Source organism: Apaloderma vittatum, unplaced genomic scaffold (genome assembly GCF_000703405.1).
Source record: "Apaloderma vittatum isolate BGI_N311 unplaced genomic scaffold, ASM70340v1 scaffold7599, whole genome shotgun sequence".
Taxonomy (NCBI): Eukaryota; Metazoa; Chordata; class Aves; order Trogoniformes; family Trogonidae; genus Apaloderma; species Apaloderma vittatum.
The window spans coordinates 87,882-105,125 of record NW_009736914.1 but is presented as its reverse complement, the minus strand read 5'-3'; the positions used below and the strand labels follow the sequence as shown (position 1 = coordinate 105,125).

The window sequence follows — 17,244 nt, the reverse complement described above, 5'->3', positions numbered from 1 at the left end:
TGTTTAAACGCTCTGTTTCATCTCATCTGGCCAACATCCCATTATGAGCCACAGGGGGCCAGCTTTCTGAGTCCACCAAGATGTCAACAGTTGGAGAAAACGTTCATTCAAATGCCCCTGGGGTTGCTCTGAAAGCAGTCACTGACATGACATCCACAGACTTCTGCAGCAGAAGCAGCAGCACAGATTTGTTAGCAGGCTACTTGAAGTTGCCACCAACTAGAGAAAGCTAATGTCTTTAAAGAAAACAAAAAATAAAAGCAGAACTCTCTCTCTTCCCTGTCACACAAAACATCTGTGTCTTTCTGTCTTTTCTTTTCCCTCAGCATAGCTGATAAAAGAGCTGATGAAGAGCGCAGACAAGGTCCACACACCACGCGGATGCAGCCCATGTGCCTTGGCCACTGCATGAGCAGGCTAATGTTGGTTCGGTCTGAGCCAGATGCCAAAAGAAAAATGGGTTTCACTCCTCATGCTGCTGCATAGAGATTGAGCCCTAAGAGCACTGGTTATATCACTAATTCCTGACTGAAGCACTGACACGACTTAGACTACTGTGAACACCAATGTCTTAATCTGAGGGTGGTTTAGCAACAATACCAAAAGGAAAGCCAAATTAGAAGTATAAATATGATGAGGTGTTTCGAGTGCGGAGCTGTACATCAAAAATCATGTGCTGAATGTATCCAGTGCTCTGGCACTTAACACAATAAAAATATGGCACCTTTTACCTACTAATCTCCATCCATTTAAAAAAAAAACAAACAAAAACAGACGGGGAAGCTGACTCATGCAAAAGGTACAATGTTTTGTGTAAGGTCACAGATCACAAATTCAGTGCTAGAAATATCAGTTCCTTAAGCTAACTCCCTTGCTTTGTCACCAGATAGTGTTGGCTCAGTACACTTGAGCAATAAATTAGACTTTTAAAAACTCAAGGGCATTAGCAAATTATAATTAAGCACACATTTTGAAATGAGATGAATTGTTTTCATAATAAGAGGCAGCAAAAACTAGTGCCTATAAATTGCACATTATAGGAGAGTATTACTCCTTCTTTGAGAGATCAACAAATACTTTTCCAGATTTCAATGATACAGATGTGCGTATAGGCCCGTGTGTGTTTAGAATACAGTAAAAGCAGTAACAGTCTGGCCACGCTCACTGCTGTGCACCTTGATGGGCGAGATGAGTGATGCTAGATCCACAAAACACTTCAGGGCCTGGTTTAATCACAGTATTTTTTACATTAGCACTGCTAAACACGCGGATTGTGTTTCCTAGAGTGGATGATTTCAGCAGAAGCCCCAAAGTGACAGCAACTGTCTTTGATAACTGCATAAACTGCATTGACAGCTATTGCTTCTTTGCAGTTAGATGATGATTGCGAAATCAGGATAACAAAAGCAGCAATGACATTCCATATTCAAACACAGATGCCTAAAATGAAGTGCCAGATTAGGACAACTCTCATAAAGAAACATTTTGGTGTTAAAGGACACTGAACATCTAAAGCTGTCATTCATGTAGGTGGAGACTGCTGGTGGTTAGTCCCTCTAAAGAACTTAGGCACATATTTAGGTACTTAAATATAGGGTTAAGGGACTAACTTTAGGCACCCGTGACTGAAAATACCACTGCTAAATATTATTTGTATGGGCTAATGCTGAAATACTACTATGAACTTTCCATAATGATATGAGAAAGTAGGAGATATAATAAAATTATAATAATAATTCTCTTCCCTAATGCCTTCAGCAGAGAATCTAAAACATCCACTAAGAGAAATATAAGCATGCTTCATTTACCACATGAACAGACTGTGGTCTTAGAGCAAGTCAGAAGTTAAGAAGTCAGAAACAAGGAGTTCAAGTAATGTTAGCCAGCATCCATTCCCCAAAGAAGAAACCGGTCTTTGCCTCTCTGTTCAGAGGAGGATAAACAGCATGTCTCTCAGCATGCTTCCTACCATCCTTCTGAGAAGTCCAACATCAATCATTGGAACAGGCTGCCCAGGGAAGTGGTTGAATCACCACACCTGGAGGTATTTAAAATACGTGTAAATATGGTGCTTAGGTACACGTTTTAGCTGTGGACTTTGCAGTGTTAGGTTTATGGTTGGACTTGATCTTAAAGTTTTTTCCAAACAAAATGATTCTATCATCACGAATGCCATAGATCAGTTTTGAGTGCACAACAAAGTTGAATCAGAAGAGAACAATATTTCAGCTTAGAGTTTACTAAAAAAACAACCCTTAGTGACAAAGGAAACAATTGTATCTCTCACTGTGCTCTTCACTGATTTGTTCTCCTTAAATCAGCTCAAGCTACCACCTTCCCCTGGCAGAAGGGCTGATCAAACACATGTTTCTGCAGATGATCCGAGTGCCAGCTGGCTTGGGGTAGGAGGGGCACTCATGCACAAAAAGGCTGGCCCACATCTTCTGACTCTGAACATGCTGTTATCTCTGTCACCCACTCCAGCTCTGATGTCCTACAACTAAGCTGTGGCAGGGTGGGTCTGCTTTTTGACTTACCACTCTGCTGTGCAGCCATTTCTCTTCCTTGGGATTAACTGTTTAGCTTCTAGCAGAGTGTAGATACTAGAATAATCTTGTTACAGCTTCATGAGCAGTATTGTTGATTAAGCAGTTGAACTACAAGCTGCTATATCAAAGAAAAAAACCCTGTTTGTTCATTAATACACCAACAGTACCAAAGTGGCACACATCAGATAGTGAAGAGATCTAAGGGATGTCTCAGCGGTCATTAACTTTACAGCTGCACAATGTCTTACATACCCCAGAAACCCAAGATGCAAGGGTTTATACCCTTTGAAATCTTACCTTCTTCCTCCTGGAGCTGTACACCCAGAGTTTGATTGCCCGGACCCAACAGCCAAAGTTACGTGCAGGCTTCCAATCAAGGTCATTGCTGGCACCCTTCTCCTGCCAGAAGAAAAGGCCAGGCATGATGGACCTCCTGCCTGAGGTCTAAGGACGGTCCCTAGGTCAACTAGGAGATAGCTGCAGCCTCATCAGGCAGCCTTTCTCCAACACAAACCACCTGGGCTCTTCCTGCAGGAACTTTAGCCCTGCCTAGTTCAGGGAGTGAGAAAACAGACCCATGAATTTAATTCAACCTGTTCACTGGCAGAGGATGTGATACTGGATGGAGAGACAATGCACCCTCAGCACCAGGGGCCAGGACAAACACCTGCCATGACAGCAGCATAAGCCAGAGATAATGTTAAGCCCTCATTGACAGAACGATGAATGTCATCTCACCTGGGAGACCAACGGTGTGATAAAAACAAGAAGCTACTTCCCCACACACCTGGTTTTGCTAGTAGTTACATTGCTGCTGAGCAGGCCCTCTGCCTCTGACAGAAATGGAGGGTTTGAGGTCCACAAGCCCTGCAGGTACCTTCAAAGAGTGCAGGCAGCAGGCTGCACGCCAGCTCTGGGTGGCCCTTGGCGAGCACAGGGCTGTTCCGCATGGCATCTGGCTGCCCACATTTAACACAGGGCAGTTTGGGGTGATGGCGATTGTCTCCTCTCCCTCCTCCTCTTCCCCTCCTTTCTGCTCCTCCAGCCTTCTCCATGACTGCCTGTCAGCAACACAAACAGACCCTGCTTGGTGACCGAAACTGCTGCAGCAGAAAGATTGAATGAGGCAGGCAAAAACTGTGTTTGCACATTCAGATACCGGTCTTTTAATAACATAAACAACTCACCTTGCCGAAATATCAAAGCTAGGTGTTGATGAGTAAGTCTACTTCCATTTCACAGAGGAATTAAAAGATCACTGTTGCTACCTTTGAGCAGATGACCACCACCTCATCCACACTGCTGGGGCTGGTGCCGGCACTAAGACCTGAGGGCTCAGACCCCGGCAACCACAGCTCGGCCTGCAAGCCCACCTCACCTATATCGCCCTCTGAGCACCCGGATTATTAAATCCTGATAATCCTGCATGAACGCAGCCTCTTTCTTATGCCCACCTGGAGTGGCTCTTACCTTGGGGAAGGTGATGTCCTGTCTGACCAGAACTTTACAACCTTCAGTAAAACATTTGTAAGCCCCAATTTCCCCCTTGGTGGTGACAGTTCCCCTGGTAGTACCCAGCCCGGCACTACAACACGCGGGACCTGTGCAGCAGCCCACAGCAGGGATTTCCTCGGCCATTTCCGAGCTCATAAAGGCAAGCACATGGCAACATGGGCTGAGTGTGAACATAGCACATTGCAAAACATTCAGGGTCCTCTACAAGGCAAAGGCATTCTGCCTCCCCCCCATCCATTTGCCAGTGTATTACAACAAAATATTCTTGTTTGCACTGTGTAGATAATGAATAACCTATACCGGGTTTTTTTGCACAATAATGCTCTCTCTAACCTCCATCACTTCATTTGTGCACACATACAGACACAACACCTACTACAAAATTTTCTGATTAAATCTCCATCAGGTAAAGATATTAAAACCACCTCTCCACCCATGTGAAACTAGGAAATGGTGCATAGGGGTTGGCTGTCCTAGCTGAGCTTTATTCTAGCTGTAAATAAAGTTATTCATACTCCAGACAGCATAAATAGCTACGTATCTATTTTTAAAAGTCTGTAATTATCAGTCTGCTAACTATTAGTTTGCCTCTTTAGACCTTTCCAAACAGGCTTAACTATGACACAGGCAGTATTTACTTCTCATTTAATCCTAGCTATTTCAATTGGAAAAAGGTGGCTGCAAAGAGGGTGACTTATCTGTAATGCTACAGTATCTGTCAGTATGACATTCTGATTTAATATGGAGGTTATAGGGCACGTATGTTTTATTAAGCTCTGGCCATTTCATGACACTTGCAATTACAGAATTAATAGTGTTGATGTTAGGAATTAGAAATAAACAATAGTTCATTTGATGATTGATATTCACCGAAAACAAGATTATTCTTAATGTAATTGAATAATTAGTTATTGATGAAGGGCTCATGATTAATTACAATTTACCTGCCTTAGCAGGATTTTAAAGATCCAGTATTCATTATTTTCAATGACAGTGAAGAAATAAATAAAGAGAAGTTGCAACTGTTAAATGTCATTATTTCAGCGCTATGGTTATTAAAAGCAGTTAAAAGATTTGAAAAACCTTCCTAATATATGAAAATAAAAAACTGCCTCAGCAGAGATGGTTGCCCTCCGCCTCTGGGCTACATGTCCCTCTCCATCGCAAACCATAAGCCTGAGGTTTTGTGCCAAGGTGTCAATTGGCACAAATCAGCATAGCTCCTTTGAAGGCAGTGCCACAAATAGTAAAAAATTCAATTTAATTGGATATTTGTATGAGTCACTGACATTATTTACACTTTGTAAGGAACCTGCATGCTGAAGCTCTGGGATCTGGGAAAATATCAGATAAATATTTAAGTCGTCATGTAATCGATCAATGATGGATGCATAAGGACTGATTTATATGACATCACATGACAGTATCACAGCTGTGTCAATGGTATCCAGGAAGAGCATAAGGAAGTGTCCATGTTTATGCAAGTAAATATCTTATGAAGACAGATATTGCTAAAACACTGACTATGTATTAATGCTGTTGCTTTCATTTCTCCTTGCAAAAGGGCATATAAAGGGACTCTAATACTGCCTAAAGAAGCTGTTGCGAAATGTTTTCAGGCTTACAGGTGCAATATTCACTTTCTTACAGCCTATTTTCCTTCATTTTGTCCTGATAATCAACATCCCCAGCATTAGCAGTCCTTGACCCGCTCAAACATCTCAGTGTGTTTTCATGAGATGGCAAGAGGAATGACAGATACATCCTACAGATTTCACCACTGACAGTGAAGCAGTTCCGAGGAGGATCAAATCATTTCAGCACACAGAATCACTGTTTTTCTGGCTGTATTCAAGAACGCAATGGGTGAATATAAGAAAGAATCAGCTAAATGGAAAATAAAGGTGCAACCACTATAGGTTTCCAAAAGCAGTTAATCTGGCCAACAAAATCAATCCTAGTGCAGTTGATCCACGACCTCTCCTAAAATTCTTCTGTTCTGCATATCTCTGCAGGACTCTTTCTCCTTACGGAGTCTGCTCTATTCCCTACATTTGGATGGAAAGGATTTCACTCTACTCATTTCTTCCCCCTACCTTCTAAACCCTAATTCAGAGGTGTACTTTGTCCTTTGCCTCCCCTCTCCTCCCCAGAGCACAATTTAAAAAAAAAAAGGAAAAAAAAAAGAAAAAAAAATATGTAATTTAAAAGGTGGAAGTAATATAACAAATGATGCCTTATGGGGAAACCCCACTTCTCTAATAAAGAACTAGTAGAATCATTCCTTGTTGGGGAGGGTTAATGGAGGCCCTGCTTCTTTGCATCCCAGTATTAAGCTTGACATTTTTAAAGGAGAATGCACTCCTTACTAAAACATAAAAGCCTTTGCCTACAGTACTCCCTGTATGTACCACTTCTCTTATGATGTAAAGCTAAAGCACGGGAAGCTATAAACCACTCTGTGGTTACTGCCAGCAGAAAAAGGACTTTCCTTAAAGAAAGCCAGAGACTGCAGCAAGAGTTAAAACTAACAGTTCAGATTATACAGCTCACTTCATTTTTCCTTAGGAAACTGAAACATCCCTTTCACTCTACTACTGCTCCACCTAAAACAAGTTCAATCCACTCATACAAGAGGGCCACAATGCAATATCCTTAGGGAAAACACATCCCAACTGTGATGTGCACTGTTCCTATCTGAAGACCTTGGAGGTCAAGGCTGTAGTAAAAGAGCAACCAAACACATGAGCCTGGAGAAGTTAAGCAAGAATCCTTCGCAGCAGCTGTCTGTGGGAATTTGAGGGAAACCTGGAGTAAACAGATGGCCTCGAGGAAGTGACCCTGGATTGTGTGATGGCAGATTCAACCATTGCCTAATGGTGGCATCTTGAGAAATTCAATTTTCAGAAAAACTAGTACTTGGAAAAGACCCCCTTTTTTATGACTTCCTCCAACATGGTAAGCTGTGAAAACATAATTTCCTTCCATAGTTTAGAAAGATTTCACCCACTATTAAAAGGTTAATGTGAAAATGAAAACCATTAAAAAGATATCTGTGCTCACCAATGTACTAATAACAGCTTTGACCATTAAAGGTGAGTTTTATTTAACAAATGCCCTGTTACTGCCAGGACTTACAATCTTGATCTCTCTTTCTTTCATCCTGTGATACATTATAATTGCAGCCAGTGATGCTTTAACATAGGTTTCCAGTTTGCTATGAAGGCCTGGGACACGTTCTGTGATTCATGACATGTTGGCAGTGTGTGGAGGAGCAGCTTTGTGGTTCCTTTCAAATGAGACTCCAAGAACCCGCTTCCCTGAGAAGGCATGTCCTGTGATGACCCATGTGGTCTCCCTGTGTTCTTAAGAAAGGAGAGTAATAAAATCTAAGATTGGATTTTCCCTTCATGCTCTTACTTTAACTTTCTGAACTTTAATCAGAACGGGCAGTGGACTCATTTCAGCAGCCCACGCTCACACAATTGCACCACAGAAGCTGCCGGAAGTGGCTTTATGAGACAGTGCTGCCATGTGGTAGTAAGTTGGCAGGTCAGCATACGGCTGTGTCATAAGCACACCATACACATTGTGCAGGAATCTAAGCTGGACAAAGTCACTGCTTCTATTGCTCATCGCCACCAACCCTCAGATCTTGACAGCAGATCTATTCAGGTAGTTGCTCTCCACTTATTCAGTCCAAAATCCCTACTACTTTATGATGAAATCTTGCACTGAATTAAAATTTCTTCATGCTAAATAGGGTCATCTTGACAGAGGCAAGTGTGGGGGCAACGACTCAGGCTTGCAGATTTGTAGGGAATGTAACCTATGGTGCAGGTAAAAGGTTAGTTGGCCATTTATAGCTGTCCTGCATCCAGCTCAAGTGTATCTAGAGGACTGTATGATCATAGTCAGAAGATTTGATGGTGACCTTAGGAAACATCCAAGCTCTAGTACCACAGAGGAGATGCTGGAAACCCAGGTACTTATTCAGGGTCCTAATCAGTCCAGTGGTCTTTCACTGAAGAGCAACAGTCTACCCATCTGCAGTTTCTCTATTAGGAAAGGAGCTAACATCTCTAACAATGATCTACAACCTTAAATCCACACTGTTTTGTCAGTTTAAGTACACACCGCAAGCTTTTAAGAATCTATATCCTATTAGATTTTTTTGAACATTGTATGCTCCAATAAAATCCAGATCTAGGGTGGAAATTCTCAGTGGTACTGTAGCAATAATCACAGGAATAAGGATTGCAGCAACATTCCCTCAGGAAGTCTGCTTTGGTCTCTGGTTCCCATGCAGCAGGGATGTGTAAATTATTCAAATGTACCATGCAGGAAAAGAGGGCTTGTATGAAAATAAGTACAATTGTTATCTAAGAAGAGAAGGAAATAATGAAGAAGGAGCTTTTAAAAACACATCCGTAATTTTTCCACAAAGCAACAAATGAAATTTGTACACAGAACTATTTACTGCGAAAGTCTGGCTTGTCTGTTTTTTTAGAATATACATATTTTCAATCAGAAACTCTAGAAACAGAGATACAAAGCCAGTTTGAAGGACTTACAAATGAAGTAGCAGCTTTAAAATATGACAGTAACTGAGAACATGTTCAATTATTTTACCAGCAGAAAACTCTCCAATTTTACTTACAGCTAAACCTTGCAAACTTGAGCTTACACCCATGATACACATTTCTTTGCTTGTTCTGGCACTCAAGAGAAAAACAGGGAATTACAACTGACCTGGCACAAACCTTCAAACCCAGTTTGTGACAGCATTTACAAAGCTAATGCTGTGTGACACAGTTAACAGGTTAAATGAAAGCAAACCAGCAAGTGGAAGTAAATGATGTAAGAGAATTACGTTGAATTTGGGAGGTAGAACAAAACTTCAGCTGCTGTGTTGTTGCCTCGAAAATAATACTGGATGGATTCAGAACTTGAACTAGAAGAAAAAAATCCTCCAGTGGCAGTTGCACTTTACACTTGAGTAGTCACATGGGGAAACCAGGGGCAGGTCCTCAACCAGGGTAAATTGCCTTAGCTCCTGAATGGGATCTGAATTCAGTGGGAGTCTACCTGTACACAGTCTTCAACGAGCTGTGAATTAGATCCAAGAGTGCCCGGTTTCCACAATTTCAGAAAGATCTCTTCCTCATTAAAATGTACTTACTAGCAACAGCAGCCAAAGTTACCCTAATGAACAAAGTTGTTCATTACTGACAAAAAGTGCTAATGCATTTTTATGCACCACTCATGACAAAATCATCTTTGAAGAAAGTATGGCAAGATCCTCACCCCTAGCTGGCTTGGACAAATTCCTCATGAAACACCATGGAAGTTCTCTAACAACTTCCTTGCAAGCCTAAACGCAAGGACTACCTGGGGCTGGGGAAATTTGGGAAGCATTAGTGCTGTGAAGACTATCTGGCCTTTTCTTCAAGATCCTGAATTCACTTAGATTTCCCAAGGCTCTCAATATTAAAGGAGGTGTAACCCTTGCCCCTGGGAAGCTGACACAAGGACAAGGTGCCAAGTGGATGTTCTTTGGCCTTTTTACATTTTATTTTTCTAAAACTTTTTGATCCTATCTCCTTTGTCCTGAAAACCACACCAAGATTTCTAGAGTAAGTCTACAGTGCAGTTAAGGCCACCACTGTGAATGTACCTTCTGAGCTAGCTTTGAACCAGCTAGGACTACCGGAAACCACACCAGAAGCAGAAAGGTCAGTGAGAGCTGAAATTCACCTGAGTAAATGGTTAATGCTCAGATAATTAACTTGTCTTGTCACGTGGGCCAAAGTGACTTAGCTAATCAAAAGCTAAGCAAACTCATACTGGTTATGCAGCAGCCAAACTATCAAACACAGGATATATACACAGCAGGCCCAATTCAGCATGTTTTTTGTGTCTGGGATTGGTAAAAGTATGTCCTTTTTAATGTTCCTCAGTTGTTGTTTTTTGTCCCATAGGATGCTGGTTTCTCATGGCAGAGGTAGATATTCTGCCATGAAACCAAGAGTAATGTAATTTGCTGTCCCTCAACACACCCCATGCACAGCCATAACAGCATTTACAGGAGCAGCAGCAAGACCCCACTGGTTTGTTCAGCAATAAAAGGAGTCACTCAGTCATCTTCAGAGACCAAGAGAACATTTTGAAAGCCAAAACCAGTATGCAGGTGCCCAGTTTCCACCAATGGACAACATGAGTTAGGCTATAACATTGCAGGGGACTTCTCCAAGGCACAAATGGCAATTAGCTTGCACAACTACCACTTCAGCATCTGACAAGTAGTTGGTAAAATGTCTGTCTGAATCTTCTCTGTCTGGCACCCTGACGAGTTAGTCATACTTTTACAAACTGAGCATAAAATGCACCTTGAGGTGCTTGCCTTGGAGCTGCATAAGGAATTACAGAAAAGACAGACCACAGGGCATGAGGCTTACCAATTCCTGATTGGAAGATGAGTGATAACAGAAGGCAGTAAGTGAACCTTAAAAAGAACTTGAATCACCTCAGGACAACCTAATTTAAATGGCCCCAAGACACTGCTGAGTAAGGAAGGATCGCTACATCCAGCCATACACTTCAGCTCTCCAACATGCTTTTAGTATGGAGCACACCACAAGAAAAAGTGAGGAATAATGGTATTACACCACATGCATCCCACCAAGAAGCTGGAGACACTTTTGAGACACCACTGGCCATATTTTTGGCCTATGTACCAATAGTTAAGAATGAGAGATAGGGCTCTGTTAAATACAAAACAACAAATCCAAACCCTAGCTACATCCTCCCAACACCAAACCCTTAAGCAATACTGGAAATTTTAAGAGTGTTAATTGCTCTACAGCTTCAAGAATTCAACCTCCTGAGAGCACTGCATTAAAAGATCATTCTGGCTGCCATCTCACAATGCTGTGCCAAGAAGGAAAGCTCCATAACCTGCCATAAACACAGACAGGAATATGGTATTGTTGTAAATACCATCATGTCTTAGAGCAAAATCATAGTGACAGGCACTCTGGTCTGCTGCAGTTTACAATTGCATGAAATAGGGATGTGGGTAGGGTACAGTAACAAATAACAGGTAGAAATTTCAAAACAGAGAAACCTATTATTTGCAAGAAAGATGCAGGCAGAAAAACTGAAAGGCAAAGTATATTGATGCAATCTTAAGTCTCTGGATGTTGATCTTATTATGCTAAAATACTACTTTATCCCCTTTTCCACAATGCCATGTTTACTTAGCAGGCATTAAAAAGGAAGGAGAGGAAAAAGGGTAAAGGAACCAAACCTGCAATGACTGAAGCTAAATTTATATGCACAACAGAGACAGATAAAGCATCCCAAGGGACCTTATCAGTTTTACACAATAACCAACAGGCTGTTTCCTGTACATAGCAGCTTAAGGTCAGCGGATGTTTATTAGAGGCAGAGGGGAAAGGAAATGCAGTATCTTTGACTGACACAGCATGGATATATGAGAAGTGCTATTTATGTTTTTGACTTGAATAAGAACCATAGTGACTCATAGCTGTCTTATACTTAATATTCCCATTAGTGCTCCAGGAACACTGAGGACCACTGTCCCTCCTGTGCATTTTTATACAGGGTTTGTTTACTGTTCCTAACAAGAAATATCAGAGGGTAGTAAGAACTTAGACCTCTTCAATCCATTACCATCTCTCAGTTAAGAACTGCTGGGATGGATCAACCTCTTTCTACCCCCTTTGATTTTTTTAAAAAGACACATTAATTATTAAACATTTGTATCCTGTCCAGTGGGAATCCAGTCTAGGTTTGAGGCCACACTAAATACAGCTCTGTGGTATGCTAGAGTAATCGTCTGTCTGTGTGCTAATTCTTTTCATTCCTGGAAGCCCTGCAGAAACATGAGGAGAGAGGTAGGCATTTGGTCCACTGCTTTTCTATGAATTGAGCTAACATATTATTCAGTCGGGAGTTTTGGAAACACAACAGGCATGGAGGAGGAGGGGGCACAAAGATCTTGTTTAACCACAGCTCTCGCTGTTATTCTGGCCATGATGAGGAGCTTTAACCAGAGGTGGGACAGCAAGACAGAAAAATTAGGAACATAATGAGCATTTAATAGGGACCCTTCCCTACAGAGACAAACAGGCATTTTCTTGCCATTGTTATGCTGCAGTGAGCTCCAAGAGGAGGCATTCAGGGCTCCACTGTGCTAATTTAGCTCTGCACTGAGCCTGGGGTACAGCCATGGGTATAACATTTCAGCCTCAGAGGGGTAACAGAGCACACAATGCTTCAGGTTTCATGAGGAAATAAAGCATACAGAGAAGCATCTCAGGGAAAACGAGGCAACTAAATTCTTGGTTGGAGGAGAAGAGACAAGAAGACAGTGTGTGCTGGAAACTGTCGAACTAAAGGAATGATGTTTTATTTTAAGGAACATGAACTACCCTGTGGTATGTAACCAAATGCTTCCTTTGCTTTCCCTGCTGGTGTGAGACAATAAAGCACAATTACACTTCTCTTACTCGCTCTTTAAAACACCCATAATATTCCACAAGGTTGTGCAGAAAAACAAACAGTGATCACAGTGCTCTCAGGGTTTTACCTGTCTTGACTGACAAAGACGACTTCTTTCATGACTCCACACATGAGAGACATAGTCCCTGAGGTCAATGGCACACAGAATTTTCATATTCCCAAAAGCGTCAAAAGGGACACAATGATGAAGGCAGGGACAAGGTTGAAAAGGAACCATCACTCTTTTTCCCAACTCCCAGTATCATAAGGTCTGCAAATAAGAAAGTGGCTTATGCAACTCTCCGAGAGCGGATGTGAAGCTGTAGGCATTGTACATAATCTGAAAAAAAATTGCTAATGATTGTTGTTCTCTGAGGAGAACAAAAAACCTCACCCCATCACGCTGGAAAAAAGGACAAATATTTACTCTCTGCTCCAACTACCTTTTACCAAAGCTTATATGTAAAATTGTGTATGGTTTAACCCTATTTAAATATACATTGGTGTGAATTTATCTGCTGGACATGAATCATGCTTTCTCATGTCCATCTGGAGGTGTGTTGAGGGGAGGAAAGCTATAGCTGGACATTTAAAAAATATTCCAGGTAATATCCTCAACAAATAGGATAGAAAGTTACTTGCCTTGCAAGAAGGCCCTTTGCTCCAGTTAGAAACACTGGCTTCTAATCATAGTTCTTCACTATCAGGCTGCATGCCGTGCAATGAGCCTTGGTGTTCAGAGGGTTTGATTTCTGCTTCAGGTTTCCAAGGAGAGCTCACCTCTCACCTAGCTGACGTGCCAGGTGCAGCCAAATATTTGAGATTCAAACAGCTGGACATACTGGGATCATACTGGCCTTACTGTGTGCTAGATGCAAGCAGCCATCCTGAAAGCCTGGGTCTTATTCAAGGGAAAATTTTCAGTGGCATCAAGTGCAGTTAGGCATGTACCTTTCTTGCTCTGTCCCACAAGCTGGACGTTGTGTGGGTAAAATAACAGCAGGATGGAACTTCAGGTCATCTGGAATCAGCAGTGTGGTCCATAAATATTAAACACTCCAAGAGGTCCTGCCACCACTTATGCCCTGTCAAACCCCTCCAGATTCATGCCTGACCTCTATATTAGTGTCTTTTAAGGACTGATTCATGGATAACTCTCTAACTTTTAGGTAAGTATTTGTACCATGGGAAGCCACCAAACAAACATTTGGAAAAAGATCTATCTGCAGTTGTAGATGCCAAGCACTGAGTCGAAGCCACCTGCAGTGACTATTTTGGAAAGGGTAGGAAGCTGGCAACCCTGAATTATGGAGAAACAATGCATATCTCTAGCTATCTCCAAGAGCCTTGAGGAATACAAGTCAACCAGTAGTAATGGCAAATCTTGCCCCTTAAGGGCCTGCTTTGATTAAAATGAGGACACATGGAATTGAAGTGATTGAGGTTGGAGACAGGAATGAATTCACTGTGAATCATATGGCTACAATAAGGGTATGACATGCACAGCCTTCTGTATGGCACAAGGGAGGGAAGAGAGGTGTCTTGTGAATTATGAGTAAAGTGGGACAATTTAGGGAAAGTTTTAACTTGGAAAAAAAAAAGAGAGCAAAAGCCATTAGATACATAACCTTGTAGTCTAATATGGCCATAAATTAACAGCTGCACTATATTATGTAAATTTATGTTAAATTATTCACTACCTGTCACCATATTCCCATAAAAAATCTACGTACTGACATTTACAAAAATGACATCTTCTGATAATAGTTTTGCTACATATTTCAGTGGCTGCAATTGCCTTTTAACCATCTTGACTGCTGCTGAGGCAAACACTACTGAAACAGAGATGCTTTAGGAGGTTTAATGAATTCATTACTATTCACGGATTCACCCTCCAGGAGGGCACCATTCACGTAAGCCAGTATCCTTAGGGCAGGACACTTGTTCCTCTACTTTCAGAACTTGCTGGAGAGGAGCCAGGAAAGATCACACAGGTCCCTCTATCACTCCAGCTTTGAGCTGAAATCGGATACCCCACAAAGGCCCTGGCTGTGCCCACTTATCGCCAGATGTACTGGCCACCAAACACAGCAGGGCCACGTTCAAGGGATGCGCAGCACATCTTGTCCTCCTTCACCTATAAGGAATCGAAGGGATCATCCAGTTGTGTAAACCTGAATCAGAGCTCTCCTTGAGATGAGATGCTTCCTGAATCACACCTGGCTTGATACAGTCATTCAGCTTTCCAGCTGTGTGCTTCTGTTGACTGTGACTGACACACAAGTGGGATGCTCCAGCAATCCTGACTGCAGCGAGGCACAGCACACAGGGACATATTGTCCATGCTTATTCTAAATAGGACACACGTTTAGTTTAGGAACTTATGTGTGCCTCATCCTTCATAGTTTCTGAAGCAGCAAGGCACATGGCAGCTTCATCGCATCTTACTTTGGTACCTATATTAGAAATGTAGCTACCTAAAGCTACCTTTTTCCATAGTCCAAGGGGAAAGAAAAGTCTGCAGGGGATCATTTAGGCTTTAGGACAGGACACATTTCCCTCTACATGTGTCCTTCCCTACCACCTACAAAGGGAGCCCATGATGTGGGTTCGTGTGAGCCTTGCACAGGTTTACTTGCCCCGTGCTACCATGGTGGAGCCCAAAAAGTAAGTTCTGGCTCTTGGCCTCCACCCCAAGGGTCTGCGCAAGAAGCTCTGGCTGAGCCCTCTAGTTAAGGAGGGAATCAGACTGCTTCTACTACTGTTTTTCTAGCTTTAACACCCAGCTTATGCACAAACAGATCTGCACCCACAGAGAAGCTGTTTGCTAGGAGTGACAGTGTCATGACTTAACAGTGGCAACAGCAACTGGAGTTCACCAAAAGACTCCTGCTGATTAACTTTGGACCAAGCCAAGAATAAGGAGGAAAACTCTGAAGAAGATGGCAAAAGATAAAAGAAAATTCAAGCAGCTTCCTATTGAGCCAAAAATTATGTAAAAAACTATTAATGTACTTCCAGGGCCACTGTCCCTAATTTGCCCTTGCAGTTCTGCTCAAAAACATTAAGTCAGTATTTCAGAGATGGAAGAAAGGGAGAGGGGGTATATGTTAAAAAAAGACAGAAAGAATGGAGCGAAGGGGGTAGAGGTGGAAGGCAGAAGAATAAACAAGCTTTTGCGACAGCAGGAAGCTCTCTCTTAATTCTGAGATAATGAAACGCTTCTAACCAGGCCCAACTGCTGAATATTACAAGAGCCATCATCTCGTGTGGATTGCATGCAGCTTTATTTTCTACTCCCCTGCATGGACTGAATATGATTCACAGCACAGTCACAGGAAACAGTCATTACTATTTATTTGGAGCAAGATGAGTGGCTGCTCTAAACAGCATCAACTGCACCTGCGATAGTGCAGAGAATCTTTTTTTTATTAGGCAGGCCCGCACCCTCTTTTCCATGTTCTTCTCTAAAATATTCTCTTCACAAAGAGCATTTTATTACCGTGCTGGCTGCATAGTTCAAAAAGGGAAACGGGAAATTTACAATGAACATTAGAGAAGATGCAGAAGCATGTCAGAAAACACTAGCTTCACTACTTTGTGCGCATAGAAACATCCTCACACTGTGCACATGCCACATAAACAGTATGTACAAGAACATGAAGAGACAATTCACAAAACATTGCCAGCTATAACACTATTAAAATACAATATTCCTGGCACTGGGTGAGCCTCCTCACCCCCACTTCATATTTTTGCTGCGGCTGGAACATATCAGAATACCCTGAACTCATTCTTCTCCAGACAGCCTCAAAAAACAGCTCATCTCCCTCGACCCCTAGAGTAGCTCCTCTGTTTTCTTTACAGGATGTTGCTCACATTTTTGCTGCAGCAATTTATCTCTGGCTATACAGGAGAGGTGAGCAGCCTGCTCCCCAGCTTGCTGCTGCTCTTTCTCTTGCCGTACTTCAGCAGCCGATGCTGAAGCCCCCCTGGCCCCAAAAGCACTGCACCTATGAGGTGACTGAGCCTCAGCTAATTCCCACCCCACCGTTATTCCCACCTTCAGCAGTCTCTGCCAATGAAGAAATGCTTTTAGACTGCTATCTTGAATTTAATATACAGCTATAGAAGAATGAGAGTGCTCAAAGCACAGACCTCTCTCTCATCTATAGCATTTATTGCCCAAGTGCATGCACCTGATGTGCTTACAAAAAATGTCCTTGCTGGCAAAATCCTCTTAAAATGGTACAGCTCTGTTTTCTGCTGGTTTGAGGCCAGCAGTAAGGAGAAGCTAAGGCTATTTCATCCCTCTGCTGTAGGTATCAATGTCTCAAGTACCTGCATCCTGTGATGCCATTAAAAGCTTCAGGAGATTAAAAGTGTGGGTTTTCTTGTTTGTCTAACAAAGTAATGTACTTCACAGTATAATGGATTGCTCTTGAAAACTAATACTCCTAATAGCGGTGAACAGATGCACAGACTGGATTGTTTTTTCCTTAGTGAACTAAGGTACTTATTTTTTGTAGATTATGTGTGGCCTCTGGAGCAAGCGTGATTTCAGATCACAACACTTAGGGAGACATCCTATTTCTATATGGTCACTCTGATGCCACACATGACTGACACAAAGAAAGCTCCCTTGCCAAACAGG

The 17,244-nt window shown here is 42.2% G+C and overlaps 1 protein-coding gene across 1 annotated transcript in view; it reads right to left on the bottom strand.

Moving 5' to 3' along the window:
* TBXAS1 (thromboxane A synthase 1 (platelet)) overlaps nt 1–17,244 on the bottom strand; it is a gene marked incomplete at its 5' end in the record, with an annotated part of 129,663 nt that overhangs the window by 26,906 nt on the left and 85,513 nt on the right. The gene's annotated exons all lie outside the window — the stretch shown is intronic.